General features: G+C 42.4%; 1 long non-coding RNA gene across 3 annotated transcripts; it reads left to right on the forward strand.

Moving 5' to 3' along the window:
• The first annotated feature begins 11,598 nt into the window (after positions 1–11,598).
• LOC120973926 (uncharacterized) lies at positions 11,599–14,443 on the forward strand. Of its 3 annotated transcripts, none has more exons than XR_012203661.1 (5): positions 11,599–11,759; positions 11,852–12,093; positions 12,195–12,249; positions 13,280–13,439; positions 14,151–14,443. It is a non-coding gene; the product is annotated as an uncharacterized lncRNA (long non-coding RNA). The 3 variants fall into 3 exon arrangements; XR_012203660.1 differs by having other exon boundaries at positions 11,599–11,755; XR_005769609.3 differs by having other exon boundaries at positions 11,603–12,093.
• Positions 14,444–22,846: the final 8,403 nt, after the last annotated feature.

A 22,846-nucleotide genomic window follows, 5' to 3' on the forward strand; every position in this document is an offset into this window, starting at 1 on the left:
ACTGGTTGGTTAGCGTACATATTCATTGTTGATAGTATAGTAGTATGGTTAACTGACGTCACCCAATCCTCAAAGATAGGATATGGTACTAGCTAGTAGGAGTAATTCCAAGCATCACCAAATCATGCATCCGTGGACTCTCCATGCATGCACTTTCCAAGTAAGATCAGTCTAGTGTATATAATAAACACCCCAAGGCCATCGTATTGGTGCGCAGATCTAATTTTCTTTCTCTAGTTTTCACAGAACCGTCTAAAATTCATACACACATGATCACAAGGGTAAGTAAGTTCACAAAATTGTTTAGGCCGAAAATGATACACATAGTACTCCTACTAGCTAGCTAGCTACTTATGGAGGGGGAAAGTGCTCATATATAACTACATAATTAAATCTGGCTACATAACTACTATATAGCCGAATATCCACTTTGGTGCCCGGGTTCAGTTGAGCCCAGTGTACAGGAACATGATTAAAATTAGAAACAAAAATCCAAAAAATAAAAAAATCCACTTTTTTCTTAAAAAAACCCAAAAAATTGCAAGCAAGATGTGCATGTGCGTGATTTTCGTGCATAATTTGGTGAAGTTTGGACATTCTAAGAGCGCGCGGCAAAAAAGACAAAATGTGTCGGTACTGTTGGTGTAGGTTGAGCATAGCTAGCAGTTAATTTTTGGGTGCTACTCCATATATTATAGACGTCCACACTAAGTCCTTTACTGCCCATTGAAGTAGGTTGAGAATAATTAATCATCTTATCCATGTTTTATTATGACCAAGATACTATACATAGGTTTCCTTATAGTTGAAGCTCCCTTTGTGTTTGGACTATCAATTTTATTGAATTTGGGTGACACCTCCTAATAATTATTGATATGGCGTGTTTTCATTGACATCGGTCGGCCCGTTTTCTAGAGATTTCTGGCTTTATTTCTCCCAACGATAGTGACAATGACAGGTTGTGACCATGCATGTTCTAGTGCCAGATAAAAAACGTGTTATGTCCTTCTACCGAAAGGACAGATGGATATAGAGGATATGAACGTACATGCTCCATTATTCATAGTTGATATATAGTAAGTATGGCTAATCGACGTCACCAATCCCAAAAGATAAAATATGATACTAGCCAGTAGTAGGAGTATTTCCAAGCATCACCAAATCATTCAGCATGCCTGGACTCTCCATGCACGCACTTTACAAGTAAGATCAGTCTCGTCGCACCGAAAATATGTGATGGCAAGACCAAGTGACGTGAAAGTCATCTCTTTTCTTCTCGACTCACCAAACCATCCATTACTAAAATAAAAAGTGACTCCCTTAGGACCTCTATATAGTTCGCCTGATTTAAAAACAAAACACAAGAATAGGAAAAAAAATTATGATTGGGAAGTTATGATCTATATATCAAATCCTATGTAAAAGCTACTCCCTCTATCCCATAATGTAAAAACGTTCTTGGCACTACACTAATGTCAAAAACCCTCTTATATTATGGGAGAGAGGGAGCAGATAATCTCGTTACACCACAAGAGAAACACATGGTTTTCTTCTTCTGAAGATTCAGCGCATGACATAGTATGAATTGCAGAGGCTTTATCAAGCTTGCAACACGATTCAGTAAGTAAGTTCACAAAGTTGTCTAGGCCGAAAAGGAACCCTCTAAAATTTATAGACATATATCATGACAAGGGTAAGTAATAAGTTCACAAAATTGTCTAGGCCGAAAAATGATACATAGCAGTCCTGCTAGCTAGCTAGCTAATTATCAAGGAGGAAAGTGCACATGTCATGACAAGCACTGCGTGAACAAGAGATAGACACGACATGAGAGAGAGAGTAGGAACATGTGACGTATGTAGATAGGGAACAGGGAACTTCGGTCCATTTTGATATCATGTTCGTCAGCTTCTCGCAGCTAACGTTGCTACTACACGCACGTACGACGCGTGGGACTTGAGAGAAGAACGTACTGGACGTGGTACGTAAGCTGGTCGTTCATGCATGCTCACGCACGTAGGACAAATGCGTGGGTCGAAACGGGATCCTCTAGAATAAGGAAGCGACTACCTGTAAGTTGACTGTTTTTTTTGTTTTCTGGTCAGTTGACTAAACGAAATTTGTGATCAATCGATTTGCATGTTGCAACACCTGCAGCCGCACCAGCCCATAAAGCGTCCGCACAGGTGGATGTGATAAAGCATTGTCGTTAATTTTATTCAAGCTCGACTATGGGCTGCTTAGTCCAGTACGGGCTGCTCAAGCATATGCGTAATCAACGTGACTCAGCCTTAGTACGTGACTGCAAATTGTTGACTACGGGCTGCTCTAGCATATTGTTGACCAAGCCTTTGTATGTGACTAAAAAAATAACATTCTCACACATATTTGCATACAATGATTAGTTACTATATTTGCAACACCTCAAAAAAAAGTTATTATATGTACAATCTCACACATGTATATTTATTTGTATAGACATGCAGACAATACATTTATACATGTATACATACACATGTGCATATACATACATATATATAATTTTGAAGGGAGAGAAGAGGGTATTTAAACCCATATATTTCTAACTCATTTATGTCTAGTAATCATCACACTAGACAACTTAATATTAGAATTATTCCGGTAAAGTTACACGGTCAATACTGAATATACAAAATATTCTTATAAAAGTAAAGGAACTTTGGGCTCGAGTTGGGGATCGATCATTCTGATAAAGGCGCCGCACAAACATTCTTCACCTTTAAGCTGCTACCGACAACAAACAATAAAATATGTCTCAAAAAGATTAGATTAGAGAAGAAAATTGCACTATTAGATTAGAAATACGCAAGAACAAGCATATAATAATGGAATTTTCGGAGAAAGGTGAAGTCTCCTAAGAAGAAATGAATTAGTGGCTTTAGTATTACCATTAAATCATAATGAAAATAAATAAATAATAAAAATAATAAATATTTCTAAGGAAGAAAGAATTAGTGGAATCGGTATTACCCTTTCAGAAGAAAGAAAAATGAAATGAATAAAAACCAAAACAAAATAATGAAGTTTTCTAAGAAAGAATGAATTAGTGGCATTGGTATTACCTTTCAGAAGCAACAAAATGAAAATAGATAAAATAGAAGCGAAATAATGAAGTTTTCTAAGCAACAATAAATTAGTGGCATTGGTACTACCCTTTCAGAAGAAAAAAATGTAAAACAATTAAACAAAATAAAATAATCAAAATTTTAAGAAATGGTGAACTAGTTTCATTGATATTACCCTTAAAAGAAGAGAGAGCAAAAACTAAATCAAAAATGGAAAAAAAAACTACGCACAATTTACACAGGAAATGCGCTTTGTTATAATATGCAAGTATAAACATATAATATTCGATCCATGGCGTCTCTACTTGTCGAAATGAATAATGAAGTTTTCTAAGAAAAAAACAATTACTGGCAATGGAATTACCCTTTAAGAAAGAATGAAACATGACAAAATTTACACACAATTCACCCCAAAATTGTGCTTTTCATAATATGAAAGAATAAGCGGATAATTGTAGAATTTTCACAGAAAGGAAGTTTCCTAAGAAGGAATAAATTAATGGCATTGGTATTACCGTGCAAAAAAAGAAAAGTAAATAAAACTAAAAAATCAAAATAATGAAGTTTTTTGAGTAAGATTGAATTAGTTGCATTGGTAGTACCATTTAAGAAGAAATAAAAGGAAAAATACAAATAATGACAAAATTTGCACACAATTAGCACATAATAGTCAGATTTTCAAAAAAAAATCTAATTAGGAATGTACTAGCGTTACTGGTATTACCCTTAAAGAAGAAATAAAATGAAATGAAACTTAAAAAACAAAATACTGAAGTTCTCAAAGAAAGAATGAATTAGGTTCATTGGTTTACCCTTTGCCAATAAATAATATAAAAATAATAGAAAGAAATAATGACCAAAAATTGCAAACAATTAATATAAAAATTACGCATTTCCATAATATGCAAGAATAAGAATATAACAATGGAATTTTCACAAAAAAGGAAGTATCCTAAAATATGAGTTTGTGACGTCGGTTTTATCATTAAAGAAGATATGAAATAAAATAAAACAAAAAGAACTAAAATCCCAAAGTTTCCAAGAAAGAGTGCATTAGTGGCAATGGCATTACTCTTTAAGGTAAAATAAATAAAATGAAAACAATGAACTAGTCACATTGGTATTACCTTTTGAGAAGAAATAAAATAAAGTAAAAACTAATTCAAAATCAAAATAATGATGGTTTGTAAGGAAAAATGAATTAGTGACATTGGTATTACCATTTAAGAAACTCTAAATTAAAAAATCAAACAAAGACAAAAATTGCACATAATATACAAAAAAATTGCGGTTTATTATAATATGCAAAAATATGCATACGATTGTGGATTTAAAAAAAGGGAATTTTCTAAGAAAGAATGAATTAGTGGCATTGGAATTACCCTTAAAATGGAACTAAATAAAATAATAACCAAATCAAAGTCAAAATAATGAAGCGTTATAAGGAAAATTGAATTAGTGACATTGACAATACCCTAAGAGGAAAAATAAAGTAAAAACTAAAAAAATAAACAAATAAAGTTTTGTAAGAAACAATGAATTAGTACCATTGGTATTTCACGTCAAGAATAAATATAATGAAAAACAATTATACACAACTTTACACTAAAATTGCACTTTTGTAGTATGCAAACAAAAATTATGTAATAGTGTAATTTTTGCACATATTACATAGTATTGTGTGTGTACATTTAGTTATACTCACCCAACATCCCAAAAATATGTACAAAAGAAGAAGAAAAATGAAGAAAAAAATAACAAAAGAAGAACACATAAAAACAGAAAAAATAACAGAGGGAAAGAGATATGGGCTGGGTGGTACACGAAATGGGCTTCCGCCCAGTAGAATATCCATGGACCCAAATATGTGGTCATTCCAAAAAAAACACAGCCCAAACAGCTCACAAAACAGTCCAGAAAAAAGCACATATCTCAGAGCAAGAATCAATGGCCAAGAAATTGACTGACCCAAATTCAAAATTCAGGCGACTTACATATAGCTAAAGTGCTGGAATAACGTATGTTGTGTTGTGGCAGCAGGTGAGGTATCCTGCACGAGAGACTGACTATCTAGCCGATGAAATGAAGATGTTCACTATGCATTCACACGCTTATATCTTTTACTCCATTAGAGCATCTACACCAGGGGCTCCCCCTACACTCGGACGGACCGCCTGGTAGCTGATTAGTTAAAAAATCTGTACCTAGGCGTACTCCTCCCGACAGTTCTATACAGCAGGGCTGACCGGCAACCCTAATATCTAGCCCAAATTTAGGGATGCCCGGGCGTGTCCGCCATGTCGGACTGATGGCGGGGTACCCACACGAAAACACTTGGAAACCTAACGGTCCGACGGGTCTCAGCCGAGGGCCAAAGTCTGGCTATTTAAGCCGCACGCAACCCCTAGCCCTAACCGCATCCACTTCTCTCCCTCTTCGCGCCGCCAGCTCGAGGCGCATCCACTTCCCTCCCTCTCCGTTCGCCGTCCGCCAATAAGCATTGCCTAACAGAGGGTGACCAACTACGGTATGCTCACGCCGGAGTGGCGTCTCTAGCAGTTCCAGGAGATCCGGGCTAGGCGCAAAGCCTGGACTGCAGCCGACTTGCTTCCGGACTCACCGGAGCTGGAGGAGGAGGAGAATGAGGCGGCAGAGCAGCAGCCAGAGGCGGAACACGACACATTCATAGAGGAGGAGGACGCCATAGGTGAGATGGAGCCGGAGCCTGTTGCGGGCTTCGCCATGGAGAACGTCATGGCGGAGTTCTCTGTCGCCCAAGCTAGGTGGGCCCAGGCTGCGATTGAACGGGCCGCCAATGCCTTATCTGCCTTCTTCTCCGCTTAGCACGCCTGCCTTTGTGTAGCACGGATTCGATCTCCTCTGGGTCCAGGTACGGGTCCTATGGGACGATGAACATCGTCTTCGACTCCTCTTGTGGCTCCATTGCGGCGGCGGACCGCAGAATAGGGAGGGGATAGTGGCGATTAGGGCAGAGGGAGCAGGGAAGAGATAGGTTTCGTGCAGAGGAGGGAGCAAGGTTATCCAAATGCGAGGGCCTTAAGTATCGCCTTGGGTGGGTCAATGTTGTCACAGTCCGACATACCAGACATCCGAACTCCTTAGGTTAGTTCTAGTTTGCGGGCTTTTTGACGTTTGGACTAGTCCAGATATTTTTATACGCTACATTGGATGACTAAAAGTGTTCTGACCATTCGATCCAAACATGTACGATCGATTAAGTGATCAACGTTGGAGTTGCCCCTACCATGTCCTTTTCTCGGACAACAGGTAGAGTCGATACGATACGCACCGACACCGGCAAAATGCATGACATGGCCGGCACCATGGAATTGGTTAATCATTGGTCGATTCAGCCGTGCATGAAGTTGTTCAATTATATATGTGTGGCAACCCCAAAACTATAGGGCGGGCCACCTCACCTCCTCCAAAATGCACACATGCATGCATGTGGAGTTTCTTTCAGATTGAACTTGAGGCTAACTAATTGCAAACCACAAGTTTTGGCAATGCTGTCGTACGGTCGATGTTACTGATAAATATGCCACTGCTTGTAAAACGACATCTGAACGAATGATATACACTAAACACAAGGTACTAATTTTTTTTTGTTCTACTAGCTAGCCACGGGACGGTCAAATTTATTTACTAGTAACAAGCTGGCCTTATTCCCTCGCAAAAAAAAAAAGCTGGCCTTATTGTCAAACCACTCTCACATCAGCGTCGGCGTCGATCGAGTACTAATAAACTAACCAACGTTTCAACTTTCAGGCTTGTGGTCGATGGATCGATGGTCCTACGTGCGTCGTGATGAAGAAGGTGAGGGAAAATTCAAATGATCCATCGACGATCGATGAGCGATGAGTGACCGACGAGGGAGGGCAACGCATGGTGTACCACGCACGCACTCGCTGTCTTTCCAACGTCGATCGATCGAGTAATATATTCCGACCGACTGATTGAGAGCCCAATCAGACAACCTTTCCCTTGCCCTCACTGCAACCACCTACTGGGCTACCTAGAAAACGCATGCTAGTTGGTTCTACTCTATGAATTGAGAGAAAGAAAAAGGTCGCCAATGCCGCAGGCATGACTAAGCAGCCCGTAGGTTCCACCACAAAAAAATCATGTAAAATTTTCTGAAATTGATGTAAAAAAAATTAGAAGCACACATGCTAAATCTAGAAATTAAATCCTAACGGACAGGTTCCACCACAAGAGACCTAACTAGCAGAGTTATGCTTAGTTCACAGAGTTAACTTAATCAGTGTAAAATTTCCAGTATTGTCAGGTTGTGCATATGTAGGGGCGGACTTGTATGAGATCTCACTTTTAGGTGAGATCGTGAGATAAACCGCCAAAAATTATTTTTAGATATTTCGAAAAAAATCTGAAATTATTCAACAACATTCATGTGTAGTACATCTACAGCTCAATAGTCGATGCACATTTTGAGATTCAAAAAAGACAAATTCAAATGTGAATAATAGCAGTTTTGGCTGAATAGTACTTTGATTCACATATGATTTTGTCTTTTTTGTTTCAATTAATGTAAGGAGCTGCAACTTTTTGATGTTGTACATCAAACATTGATGTGTGTCTACAAAAAATTTGAAAATGTTTCGACATGTATTTCTTTTCTTTGAAAAAAAATCTGATCTCATAGATAACACCTAATGTGAAATCTCACACAAGTCTTCCCCTGCATATGTATGTTGGGAGTTTTTTTTTAACATATACATGTCAGAACCAAACATAACATGCTTCTCAGAAATGTCTCTGCGAGAATATGGTACGGTCTTTTCTATTTTTTTTTTTGAAGTAATACTGGTTTTTTATTAAAAAAATACTAACTTTGTACTAAAGATGTACCCCCTTCGTTTCTGAATATTTGACCTTTAAGATATTCCAGTACAAACAACATACAAATGAATAGAGACGTACGAGTGTAGATTCACTCATTTTGCTTCGTATGTAGTCTATATTGAAATCTCTAAAGAGGCTTTTACGATAAAGAGTTTTCCCTCGCTTTATATTATAAAGCAACACCCGATACATTGGATACATCTAGCTCGCTGGGGCCGCAACACAGATAAGCCCAAAAGAAAAACAAGAAGAAAGAGAAAGTTGTACTAAACTAGCGTTGATTAATATGGATCACAGAAAGTTGTACTAAAACCAGCGACAATTATATATTGATCGGAGAAAGTCTCGTTGGTAGATAGTCTTTCAAAAGAAAAATGAAAAAGAATACGACGTCGCTATAAGAAATATGCTCAGTTGTGACCTTCTGGCAGTGATCGTGGAAGAAATCATCATAAATCTATGACCATTTCGATCCAATTGGTCGTGGCCTATTTAGGAGAGTCGAAACCATAAACCATAGTGACTATTTTGGTCAAAAAGGTCGTAATTGCCTTACACAAAATGGTCATAAGCAGACAACAGTGGTCGACAGCCTTATTTCTAGCTGATTACGACCAATCCAGATGGTCATGGTGTTGTAACATGGATGACTGGACGTCCACATCATCAATTTTACCTATGTGTCATGTCATTTTGGCTTATGTGTCGGTTGTAGCATCGGTCCGTCCATAGATTGACTTGTTGACTAAACTGGGTCTACATTTACAGACGGGGCCAACTAACACAGTACAAATGGCATGTGGGACCCGTCCCACAAAGGTGAATAAAGCAGAAAAAGGCGAAAATTCACTTTGGCTCATAGGTGTATATGCACCCATTGTCTAAATACATATTTTAAAAAGTAAAAAAAAAATTCGAGAAAAAATCCCGCGTGTAAATCTGGACACGATATGTGTGTGCACCAAGTTTCGATGAAAAATGACATTTTTTGTGGCTTGTGTAAAAAAGACAATTTTTGATGCTTGATTACAGCTATTCACGAGCCATTTTTAATCTTTTTTACACATGCAACAAAAAGTTCTACCCAAGCAAATGAAATTGTTAATTGTGTATAAAAAATTTAGGTCTCATGTATAAGAAAGATGTATACAGAAAATATACAATGTGTGTGAACAAAGTCAATCTTGTATTTAGAAAATGTTAAAGCAAGCGTTTGAAAAAAAATGTTAAACAAATATTTAAAAGATATTAAACATGCATTAAAAATGTTCTTGACGTATATGAAAAATGTAGAATGAAAACCAACAGAAAGAAAGAAAAATTTTCTCGACGTATACGGAAAATATAGGATGAAAACTAGGTCACATATAATGACACAATGCAAATATTTTACGTATTTCTATTTTTTATTTTCTTATGCCAATTTCAAAATGCGTTCAAATGATGGTTATGGCCGTTCATAGCTAGAACAACACTTTGTCAAATATGTAAAAAAACCCTTCCCTGCCTAGTTCAAAAATAATTCAACAATATTCATTTTCTTATTCTGTTTAGAACAACACTTTGTGAAGGAAGTGCTATTTATATATTCTTGATTGCCCTCAAAATTTTTGGGCACTGTTTCCTATCCAAATCATTGCCTCATGACCAAATTTAGCTCCATTTGCCCAGTAAATCTTCCTCGGCAAATTTCCAAAGTTTTCGTTCAGCTAGAAGGTTTGTGAAGGAAGTACTAGCTATGCATATCCTAATGAGTTGAATTTTTGCCACATCCTCTATATGCCCATATCCTAATGACCCGCTTCCTACTGAATCAGCAGAAATTTGTCTTTTTCACAAGAGGTGGATCAAAACTTTTGACACCCAACCATTTTGTCAATTGTGCATTAAGTATGGCCTAATGTTTTAGAAAAATGAGTTGGTCCAATTTTGCAACAAATATATGGTAGCTCTTTCAAAAAAAAACTCATTTTGGGCATTCAAAAAATGGTAAATGAATTTTTCGTCCAAAGAAAATGAAAACATCCTTAGCCAACATTGTTTGTCATTTCAAGATGCACCTTTGTACACAATATGAGATCATTTGAACAAACTATGACATGAATGTGGCCATAAGATTGACCATTTGGCTTGAAAGCCATGAATCTTCAGACATGATAGCTAATTTCTGAGAACACTTTTTTAAGATAACCACTGTATTACAAGTTTATTATTTTTCCTGGTAACCTGGTCACATGTAATGACACAATGCAAAGGTTTTCCAATTTTTTGTGCCCGTTCCAAAATGTGGGCAAAACGGCGGGAATGACCGTTCCTAGCTAGTGGTTGAATCTTGGATTTTTTTGGTGTTTATCTGATTAAATAGATACTTTTGTACCTAGAAAATATTTTTGGAAAAAATAAAGAATAAACTATGAGGCAGCTGCAGTTTAAATTTGACCCGCTTCCTACTGAATCGGCGGAAATTTGTCTTTTTCACCAGAGATGGAACAAAGCTTTTGACACCCAACCATTTTTTGTCAATTGTGCATTAAATGTGGCCTAGTATTTTAGAAAAATGATTTGGTCCAATATTGCAACAAATATATGGTAGGTCCTTCACAAAAAAACTCATTTTGGCCACTCGAAAAATGGGAAATTGATTTTCCGTCCAAAGAAAATGAAAACTACCTTAGACAACATTGTTTTCCATTCCAAGATGCACCCGTGCACAATATGAGATCAGTTGAACAAACTATGCCATGAATGTGGCCATAAGATTGATCATTTGGCTTGAAAGCCATGAATCTTCATACATGGTAGCTCATTTCTGAGAACACTTTTTCAAAAGAATTGTCGTATTACAAGTTTATTATTTTTCCTGGTAACTTGGTCACATGTAATGACACAATGCGAAGGTTTTCTAATTTTTTGAATTTTTTATGCCCGTTTCAAAATGCAGTCAAAACGGGGGAATGACCGTTCCTAGCTAGTGGTTGAATCTTGGATTTTTTTGGTGTTTCTCTGATTAAATAGATACTTTTGTACCTAGAAAAAATATTTTTGGAAAAAAAATAAAGAGCAAACTAGGAGGCAGCTGCAGTTCAAATTTGACCCGCTTCCTGCTGAATCGGTGGAAATTTGTCTTTTTCACCAGAGATGGAACAAAGCTTTTGCACCCAATCATTTGGTCAATTGTGCATTAAATATGGCCTAGTATTTTAGAAAAATGATTTGGTCCAATTTTGCAACAAATATATGGTAGGTTCTTCACAAAAAAACTCATTTTGGGCACTCGGAAAATGGAAAATGGCTCTTTTGTGCAATGAAAGTGAAAACCCCCCAAATCATCTTTGTTTGTCATCCCAAGATACACACATGTGCACTCTATTGGTTCATTTTAGCAAACTATAAGTGGTTAATATGTTGAATGTTTACCCTGAATTAGAGGGTGAAAATTATAAGAGAAACAAAAGAAAAAAAAACAAAACTACCTAAGCTTAATTCTGATTGGTGGAATCACTTGTGGCTTGGATCGATGACCTGGCATCCATCCGTCCATCCGTCCATCCATCCCATCCCATCCCACGGCAGCAAACCCCCTCTCTCGCGCGAACCCCACCCAACCCCCTCTCTCTCGCGCGAACCCCACCCACGGCAGCAAGCCCTCCTCTCTCTCGCGCAAACCCTAGCGCTGCCCTCCTCCCTTGCCGCCGCCACCTCCGGCGCCCGATCTTGGCGACCTCTGGCGGGAATCCTACCGTCCTCCTCTCACTCCCACCGCCCTCGCAAGCAACCCACGCACCCCTCTCCTCCCATTCACGATTCGTCCGCGGCCTCGCGGATCAGATCTGACCGACCTCGCGATGGATGTTGCTCTGCAGGCGGCCAGGGTCTCCACCGTCGGCGTCGGCGTCGTCTACGGCTCCGTCAATCTCGAGCAGGCGAGGCGGCCGCAGTGGATTCAGCCCTCAGCTCCTCCGCCGGTGGCCAGAAAGGCGCCGCGGAGGAGGTCGTCCGGCAAGCTCTTCATCCTCGAGGAGGTCGCCAAGCACAGCTCCAAGGATGACTGCTAGCTAGTCATCGGCGGCAAGGTTTCCCCGTCCTTGCCTTAGATTCAGCATCGGTCAGTCTCTTTCTTTTCTTTCTGAGCACTATCGATCGATGAAGGTGTTTGTGGCTGCTCAAATTAATGTCTGAATGTGCCAAATCTGCTGCTATGTATAGGAACTAAAACCTGCTGCTCTGAAGGTGCCAGCGTCGGTGAGGTAATTTATCAATGGTGGGTTCAGTACAATATCTGCTGCTATGTTATTTGCAGTCAGAGAAGATATATGCTCATGCCATTTTCTTACCTGTGTCACCCGTTTTCAGCTAGTGTACAAACAAACAAATTATAGGCATGCATGAGTAGTGCACGGACGCATGTGAGTGTATCTTACCAGAGATGGACAAAGTCTTTTTGCGTAATTATGCCTGAACATGCATGGTAAGAACAAAATCATAACCGATTATAGAGAGAGCAAGTAGATACTCTCATCACTGAGAAAAAGCTTGTTTAGTTGAGAGTGTTCCATGGGAACCCTCAGTCAGTGTAGCAGCACAAACATGTATAATCAACTTCTCTGCACCAGCTGAGCTAGTGTCTTACTGACTTCCAAGTCATAAACAATGTCAATAATTTTAATAAGTGCCAGCTGCAAATAATCTGCAAACACCACAGCAGGCTTTCCCTCGTAGCAATGTCCTTTTATATTCATATAATCCTTACCTAATCAAATTGTCGTATCCCCGTATGCTGGAGGACGAGTTTAGTTAGGCCAGCAACAATGCGGAGCTACATAATTAAATAACCTGATCTGAACTGTGAGCACATGATGATTGTGTGGGTGCAAATAAATGAAAGTCGAAATGCTTTTGGCTGTGACTTACTATTCCTTAGCCTATATGCATGTCTTAGTTAAACTTGAAAATCATTGTTTTTTCCTATGATGTTATGTGATTCAGTAATAAATTAGTAGACTCGAATATTTCTTGTTTGGATCAGTCTTGTGGAAAATATGACCTTCATTGAATACTCTACTCATTATATGTCGCTCAAGGGTTCCCCATCGTAGCTTTTGTTCTTGTTTTTGTTCAATCTCCATTTATATGTTAGTCTAGTTATTAGATTGATTTTAGAATGTTCATCCAACTTTTGTTGATCTAAGAAACATCTTGCATGCTATAGAAGTCATATTAGCTAAACTTGGCTTGTAGTTGTCTCTATGAAAGTGGTTATATTTTGATTTTTATCTATTGGTTTGCTGCAGTGGAATGCTCATCACCTCGTAGGGAAGATCTGAACCAAGTGAATGCAAGGATTTTTTGGCAATGTCTAGCTCAGTCTCACCTTCGAGAAAATGTAATATTTTTCCTCCAGAGTTAGTCTACACTATCCAGGTTGTATGCTACTACTGAGATCCCATCAAGGTAATGCTCTTCCCCCACATCTTAATCTGCAAGAAAAGTATAAACAAGATTCAAGTGAGCGGTCTTCATGGGGTTGCTTGTTCGTATGATTTGTTCATGTGTTTCATTTTGTAATTCCAGTCAAGTAAAGGCTAAAGAAACATGCTACCCTCAAACTGAAGTTTTGCAACCATGTTAATATTTAATGCAAATTGCCAAGACTCTTCTGGGAGGATTATGTTTATCTCTGTAACTAGCTGTTAGCATTTTCCTGTTCAACAATAAAGGTTGACATCACTACAGGAAATGGTTCTGAATGTCACTCCTTCGATTCAAACTCATGAATTAAGTTAAAGTCTACATATGAGGTTGTGTTTCAGCCATGCATACTTTGTGTGCATGTGTTGTTTGTGTTGAGGTCAACTTATAGTTTGCAATGATCAGTTTGGTTTGGTGGTATATGAGCTGTGTTGTGTTGTGGTGCTCATGTCGGTGCTGTTTATTTTACTGTGTTAAAGATATATGATTCACATCTCTTCATGTTGGAAGTTATTAATGTGAGCTTTTTTTGCACAAAGTGTTAAGCTAACACAAGAAAAATCTTGCAATTCCTGAAATTTCTATGGGAGCATGTCTTAGTCTTGTGTTAATTGCTGAATGTAAAACCTCCATTTATCTTTTGTTTGCTCATATTTTGTGTGCTTTCTTAATTTTGATTGTTCCAATTACCAGGATGATTTGAAGCACTCAAAAGAAGCGAAGGGCAGAAGAAGCTTCGTTTCTCATTGATGTTATGTGTGATCAACTAAAATTTGCCCATCTCGTCCAATCTTTGTAGAACTATGTTGTTGTGCGCCTGTGCACTTGTTGGGTCTTTTTGCTGTGCACTTGCACTTGTAGCATTATTTTGCTGTGCACTTGTGCACTTGTTGGACCTTGGACCTTGATGTGTAGAGGAGTTAATGGATGATGGATTTTATTTCATGTGATGTGTTACTGAAATGAAATATACAATTTATCTGCAATACTGTATTCTGTTGTACTTGTTTTCATACGTGAGATATGCATGCTTCTGAAAATAATGCATCGGCCCAAATAAATCAGACCATTTCAATAAAAAAATAGGTATTGGGCCAGGCCCATGTAGGCTAGATTGGTGGACTGGGCTATGAAATTTATGATGATTCCATTTGGTCACTAACAATGCCACATCAGCTCAGCCACGTCAGATCCTACATGGCTCAGGCAAATGGGCAGTGACCTTTCTGAAATTTTGGTCTTTAGTCTAGCTACGACCAAAATTCCAAAAAGGTCAAGTTTGTTCGTTCTTGACGGCCAACTGTTGACCTTTTGAATTTGGTCAGAAAAAGGTCAATAAACGATAAATATGACGAATCAACGACCAAAATGGGGAGTCATAATTGACTGTATTTCTTGTAGTCGTGAGGAATCTGTTCAGAAACAAAAGGCACCGCGGGCGTCGACGTGCAACCAAACAGCCGCAGGTACGTACGTGTCGATCTCCTGTGCTCATCAACGGTGACGCACAAACGGCCATGCCTTCCCTACTGCCGATGGATCAGTCAGACATGGCTAGCTGCTATCGTAGGAGAAGAAGAGAAAAGAGAAAAATGCTAGAGCTAGCTAGCCTAGCCAACATGACGGCCACGGTCAGGCCAGGGGACACTGCTACAGTTGCATGCATTATCAATGATCATGTCGATCGGTTCCACTTTCACTGGCCACCACACGGCACTAGGCAGACTGTCTTTCATTTCTCAAGTAGTTAATCGTTGGTGGATTATGGTCATTGTTAGTCGCCGGAGTAGCTACAACGTCAATATTAATTGTTAGAGCATCTACAACCGGGCGCCTCAAACCGGCCTCAAACGCTCGGGCGGCCTGTCCGGTCACTTACTGGTCAGAATTTTTTGATTGAGACGGACGTTTCAAACGTGCCTCAAACGCCCTGGCTGACCGGCACTCCTCATATCCAGCTCAAATATGTGGCGGATATGGGATGGCACGGACACGTCCGGGCGGTTAGCCTGATAAGCCCGGGCTACCACCGACCCCACGGCTGTCTCACAAAAAACTCCATCCGGCTCATCGCTACGAAACCCTAACTTACTCACACTCTCCTCTCTCGCTCCGTCCTCTCCTCTCCCCGCACCAATTCCGATCGAATCCGGCGCAATGTCGAGCTCTGGCAGCCGCTCCGACTCCGAGTTGGATCCGGGCTATGAGCTTGCCCTCTGCACCGCGTTGGAGTGGTCCAAGGTGGAGACCGGGGGCAGCTCTGGGTCTGCAGCCTCGCCGCAGACGCAGCTTCCCCGCCGGCGCAGCTCGGACACCGGCATTGGAATCTCCCGGCACGTGCACAGTTCCGACAGGCGGCCTACACGCCGTCCCTTGCCCCCACCGGCTGCTGCTCCCCCACGTGGGAGCGGTGGGTCCTTGTGCCCGCCCCACTGGCCAGGACGCGCCCGCCGGAATCAGAGGCGCGCACCGCTAGGCGTGAGAGGCAGCGGAAAAGGGAGAGGAAGGAGGTGGAGCATTCTGTGCACCGCCGCCGTGGGATGTTGCTGGAGCCCGACGAGGATGTGTGGCCCCTCGAATGGGTCTAATGCCGGTCGCTTACGACCGTGGAGACGGGCGCGCGGCGGCTCCGCCGGAAGAACGCCAAGGCGCTCCGGATTGCCACTGAGTAGTCCGAGCGCGAGGCGGCTCGGCTCAGGAAGCTCAAGCGGCAGCAGGACAGGGAGGTCCGGTAGTTGAAAGGGCTCATCATCCTCTCCGACACCTGTGATGACGACGACGACCACGGCTCCTCCTCCGGTGACGATCCGCCACCAGCCACCGACGCCTACAACTGTCCCGGCGACCGGAAGGGCAAAGGGCCAACGAGGAAGTGGTGAAGCTCCGTCGTCTCCGTCTTCAATTTCAAGTTTTTACTAATCTAGTTTAAACTTGTCCGTAGTTTATGTTGATTATATGAACTTTGGCGATCTTTTAGACATCCCTCGGTGATCTTTTGGTGATCAGAATGTGTATTTCTATGTCCGATTATATGTTTGTGTGATGATCTACGTTGTTTTTATCTACGTTGCATGCTTACTATGGATATGAGGTACCGTATATGAGATACATGGGTATGGACGACAGGATTTAAGGAGTGCACGTGGACGCGCCCAGACGCGTCCGCGGGTGTTTGATGGCCCGGATTTGCAGGTCGTGGCTGTAGATGCTCTTACTCTCCTGTGGTCGTCCAATCAGCCTATGCATGCATGTTCAAGTTGGTTGTCTAGCTCCGAGAGCGCTCAATCACACACCAGATGATTGTCAAATCACTCGCACGTCAGCGTGGTCATCGACCGAGTATTAATCTAATCAACATATGGAGCTTGCGGTTGATGGGTCGATTTCTAGATTATGTTCCATTTCGTCTATTTATGAGACGAGACCGAGTCTCCTCCATGGTCCTGTTTGCGTAGTGATGAAGAAGGCGGGGAAACTTCTTCATGATTCGTACTATGATCCACCAATGATCGATGAGCGAGGACCGACGAGTGGTGACCCGGGAGTGAGGGCAATGATATTCCGACTCCACTGATTGATAACCCAAACAATCTTTCCATTCCTTGCACTGCAACCACCTACTAACCTACCTAGAAAATGCACGCTGCTCAGTGCTACTCTATGAAATGAGGGAAAGAAAAAGGTTGCGAATGCAATGCCGCGGCACGACTAATCCGTCTGCAGTTTCTAAAGGCGATCCATCCATCCATGATTGCAATCTACAAAGCTAGCTTTATTTGAGTATTCCACAACTTTGGATAATTCGCGGGAACAGCTAGATCGATGGAATCGTTCATGCATATGCATGGACTATATATGTGCCAACTTGATAAAAGGAGGTGACATCTGCCATGAGAGGACAATGGGATGCCCTACCACTGTATAAATAGGAAGCACCAACACGGCCACCTTTTTGTGCCTAATTGGTTGTCTCTCAGGAGTTTGGATCCTTCCAGGGACGTGATACTAATCAATCTGAACAACACATGGAAACTGCATTGCATGAGGGAGTTATTTGGAAGCTGAGTTCCAAACTGACCCCCACGTCGCCCGCTTCGGGCAACACGGGGGAACCCTAGCCGCCGCCGCCGCCGGAGGGCTGGCTGGCGAAGCCGCGCCGGACCCTGGAATGGTGGCGGCGGGGCCTTTCTTCTCCGACCCACTGCTGCTTCAGGCTCCCCCCACCCCCATCCGACCACTCCATCGTCCCCGCCGCCGGAGGGCTGGCCGGCGCGGCCGCGCCAGGCCCTCGATCTCCTCCGACGCGCCCCCATCCTGTGTTGCGGTGCCCCCCCGGGGCTACGGATTGCGAGCCCCCTCCCCCCTCGCCTCCCCTGCAGGTGCGGCTTCGGCTCGGCAGCCATGGACACGCCCCGCCCCCAACCCCCCCCCCCCCTGGTTGGCCGATGCAGCTCCAGATCCGGTGCTCCGCGTGTGCTGCGTCCCTTCCGGCTCCTCCGGTTCGCCGGCTTTTTGGCGGCTCCGCACCATCCCCTGCAGGTGTTCTCGGTTGGTCGGCATCCACCCTGGCGCGGCTCTGGCTCCGGCTTGCTCCTGGAGCTGCGCCTCTTTTCTGGCTCCTTGACTCGTTGGCGTCTTTGCGGCTCCGGTCCGGATGGCACGGATCTGCGCTCCTCTCCAGATCCTGGCTTGTCCGGGTCGTCGGCCACCTCCGCTTAGCCTACGCCTCCTCCCATTTTCGCCCAGCCGCCTAACCTCGCCCACCTCCTTCCGCGTGATCCGTAGCTCGCGCGTCCGGCGGCGTCCGATGCTTCATTTGGCAGCGGTCGTGGCTCCCTTTCCCGCGGTGACGGTTCTGACAGACGACTTGGCTTCCTCTTCTCCGAATCTTGCTCCGACTGCTTGGGATTGCTCAGACTCTGGCCAGGAGATATCCTTGCTCGGCCATTCGACACTAGCAGCGGCGACCCCCGCGGGTGCCGTCCCCTTCTTGGAGGCGCTGCTATGGCCGGCATATGTGCCCCTCTTCGAGCATCAAGGGAAACCCTAGATCCGGCTATCCGGATCGGGCAGCGACGACGTCTCGGCGTCGTTCTCGTTCGTGAAGGCGCTGTCTTGTTTGCTCGCGGCGTCCTCGGCGGTGGTTTTTGAGATGTTGGTCGTCATGTTGTTTTGGTTTGGGTTGCTTCCCGGGAGGTAAGTTTACGCTGTGTTGTTTTTCTCTCTGGGCCGGGCATCTATCCCATCTCTCTCTGCTCCGGGCACCATGTTCACGCCTGTTGCGTTCGTGTCATGTGTTGTACCACCACCTGTATTCACTCTTATCTTCTTCTATCAATAAAATGATACGCAACCTTTGCGTATTCGGGAAAAAGAAACTGCATTGCATAGACAAAGATTAGGACAAGCTACTTTTAGAGGACCAATAGTATATTCACTTCACTTTGGCACTACACTAGTAGTACATGTAGATAAAGATTAGGATAAGATACTTCTAGAGGAAACTGCTTCCTAACAAGATAAAAGAGGGAATATTACTGAATATCTATCTAGTGTGTATCAAACAGCAGTCGCCAGAGATGGAATACACTAGTGCATGTAGGCTTTATTTATTCTCGTTAGCCACTTTATTCCGCACGCTACACCGTATCCAAAGAAGAAGAAGGTGACCTTACATCCAAGGTGTACTGACCGGGTGGTGTAAAGAGAAAAAAGTGAGAATGAAATATGCACACCAGCACCAACAATAATATGTTGGATGAAAGCAATGCCGCATCTGCCGCTTTGTTCTCTTCCTTTCCAGCTGAGTTCTTTAATTATCAAGGGGAAGCTTCTGAATGTTCAGAGTATCTATCCACCCCAATCTTTCTTATTTTTCCCAATCCTCCGATCGAGCACACAAGCGGAAAGTAATCTCACATAGCAGTGATAGTAGTAGCATGTAGCCCTTGGCTGGGAATTTTCGTGCATGTCATGATCATACGAGCATGTCTCCCATACGGGGAGGCGGTTGTAGAAGTTGAACGGCACGGACGGCAGCTTGCACCGGAACCTAGGGTGCCAGAGGAGGTACAGCTTGGCCCTGGAGACCAAGGCCATCACCTGGAAAGGCGTGATACGGAGCACGACGGCCACGAAGAGGTTCAATAACGGATCACGGATCAAATATCAATCGAACCTTGATCTCTAATGACGTGTTTATAATTTTGAAATGCAGGACATCCTTTTCTGTTCATTTTGTTCTTCGTTTTATCATATTAAGAAGTATGACACAACACATTTGGTGTAACAACTTCATCATCCCATCGGACACCTCACAAGTCATTGAAATTATGAACGAGGAGGGTTTCTCTGCTGCAATCTTTCAGGACTGCACCATCATTGCTAGTGGCTTCTCAAAGGTGATCAATTAACATTGTCCAAGGGAATCAATTGCGGTAGATCATGAGCTTTCTAGGAGTTGTTTCTACTCTCATGTCTCTACAATATAGGTTGATGATCGAGAGGGGATTTTCTACCATGCACAGGACCTCCCATGCATGCATGCATCCATCTTTTTTCTGTATGGGAACACCGACATCATGTATAGTGTTTTATCTCCCATGCAACATACATTCACATATTATTCTCTACTCATTTAGTTTCACTTGAACAATGCCCGTGGGTTGCAACATGATATAAATATTCTAGTATGTTAGCCTGTGATTGACCTGACAATTAATGCGACTGTGTAAATAAATGTTCATCAAATGCTGCCCATGAATTACCTTATATTTTGATTAGAAGTTTGGTAAGTAAACTAAAGTGAAATTGGTTCAGAAGTTAAGTAAATTAAGATGATTGATTATCATATACATGGGTTGGACGAAGGGGTGGTGGGAAGAAAAGTGAAATGGAAACATTACATTCATTTTAAGTACTAGAGATTCAGATAAATAGATTTCTAATATATTTTAAAACAAAATTTTGATTTACATTTCGTTCGTACAGTTGTGTTTTTTTCTTCTGACAAGATCTTCAAAACAAGACCGATGTTCTATATACTTCTAGAAATCATTAGTTTGACAACTTAATCGCCACGCTTCAAACATGTTTCATCCAAATTCGTTAATTCCATGGAAAATATTCAATAACATTTTAATCTGTTTCACAAAAATATTATTATTTCACTATGGCCGGCTCACATGCAAACAAATTATAAATTGGACTATTGATCAAAAGACAAAATAGGTTTAAACTCAGGAATAAGTTGAAACAGTATGGCATGGTGGAGCATAGGCTGGCATAGCTGGCTTGCATGTGGTGAAAGAAACAGCTGACCAACTATGAGCGGTACCTATGCATGGCTCCGAATCTCAAAGCACATCAAGGGCTCCCCCATGCATGGGGCCAGGAGAATTGTTTTTCTCGTTTATGATGCCTTTTATGACGGACAATGTACGTAGTAACTAGTATTTTTTAGAAGCAATAAAGTTAGCCGCAAGGCATTAATTCCCTCAAAAACTAAATCAGTGGTCTAGGATGCTAAGTAGCCAATTAGATTGCTGGCAGTATAGGTCGACGTCGATCTAGCCGGTGGCACAATCAATCAATTAATCGATCAGTTGTTGTTAATGCAGTAGCGACGTATGTTTTGTTGCCCACTAGTACTACATACAGTGCGAGTAGTATTTTTTTTAAAAGAAAATGCGTGAGAGGACTGAGGAGTATGTACAATAGTAGCCTCACCTGGCTGCATGCATTGCCCTGTGCTCTGTGTTGGATGGAATGGTCGACGGTGGTGGTTCCTGTGCCGCCATCGCCTGATCAATGCCATGCCAGATATCCTGCATGCCTTCCATGCATTTTGCATCATGCATCGGTCCATCGAAACGTCGCTCTCTCACTCCTGCTGCTTGGATCCATCTTGACATGCACTCATGCCCTGGTCCAGATGCCGGATCTATAAACCTCCTGCGACCGTTCGAACCGCGACGTCTGGATTGCGAAAGTCATTCAACGCCTAGGTTCGGCCCCCCTCGATGGAGGTAATAGCCTACTTCCTACTTGGTTGATATTGATGATGATGATCCGGTTTACAAGGGTGTGACTTGGCTAACCTAATACTCGAGAGCTTGTAACTTGGTCTTTCCGCCTCAGGTGCTCCCCTTTACATACAGGTGGAGGCCCCGAGCTTACAATAGAGTCCGAGTCGGACCATGACCCGTCACCTAGTATATTTCCTATTTGTCTTACTTCATAAGTAAGGAAACTCCAGGCGGCGACTTATGCTTCTGGGTCACGAGCCGCCGTCTTCAAGTACTGGGCTCTGACTCGGCCCACTTCATGAGGCGCCCTGCAAGTCTTCTGATCTTGAACATCATGGCCCATCTTGAGTGTTGGTCATCAGTCACCACTTGGATGACCCCGCCTAATATGGCGGGTTATACCGTGGGGTTATATCCCCAATATTAGCCCCCAGATTGATTTGAATTTCATTCATGTCAATTTTCAACCTGAATGTTCTGACGGGTCGTCTTCCTTTCTTTAAAATCGCATCATGGCCGGGTCAATGATTCCGGCTGATGTTAATTCATACTTGTTGTTTTTCCATGTCTTTGAATCATGACGTCAGCTTCTGGATTTCCAGGAGCTCTTGCATGACCTCATAACGAATCTTTGTGCATATCCATCTATCCCAAAATTCGAGGCGTCCTTTATTAGAAAAGTTATTGTGCCTCTTCAATTTTCGCACTTGCCATTTGCTCTTCTCCTTCTTATTTTCGTTATAAATATGCCCCAGGGAGTCCTCCTTTCACTTTTTACTTCCCTGCCCCTCGCTTCTTCTTCCTTGCGCCCGAACTCTCCCGCATCTGGAACGCCACCGCGCCCGTTCGACCTCGCCGGCCACCTCATCCAGGATCGCGACGCCCCTCCGTCATTGCCGGAGCTCGACCAAGCTTCTCCGCCATCTTCTGCTGCAATCAGGTATACCAATCCCACTCCTCCAGATCCACATTATCTACTTCGTCATTCGTAGGAGTTCGTCGGTGTTCATAAACCTTTTATTGCCACCGCTGTTTAGATCTAGTTTCCAATGAATTCCTCATAGTAATATAGCAGCACTAGCCATGGTACCATTTTTGCATATAGGAACTTTGAGACTTCTTTAGATTTCGCGAATAGATTAGTTGTTACTTCTAGTGCCCACCTTAGGTTTAGAAAATATTTTTTCTTTTTGAACCATTTTGTAGATCCATGACTACAGATGCTTTCGATAGGAACTTGTTTGTCCAACACTTAGCTGCAAACCAGAAGTCCTCAATTTAGAATAAGATACCTTCGTGCTTTGCTGGCTCATCAATGTTTACTGTAGCTCACCTGATTCAGAAGTTGTCCTTTCGTTAAGT

This window comes from Aegilops tauschii, chromosome 2 (genome assembly GCF_002575655.3).
Source record: "Aegilops tauschii subsp. strangulata cultivar AL8/78 chromosome 2, Aet v6.0, whole genome shotgun sequence".
Classification (NCBI taxonomy): domain Eukaryota; kingdom Viridiplantae; phylum Streptophyta; class Magnoliopsida; order Poales; family Poaceae; genus Aegilops; species Aegilops tauschii.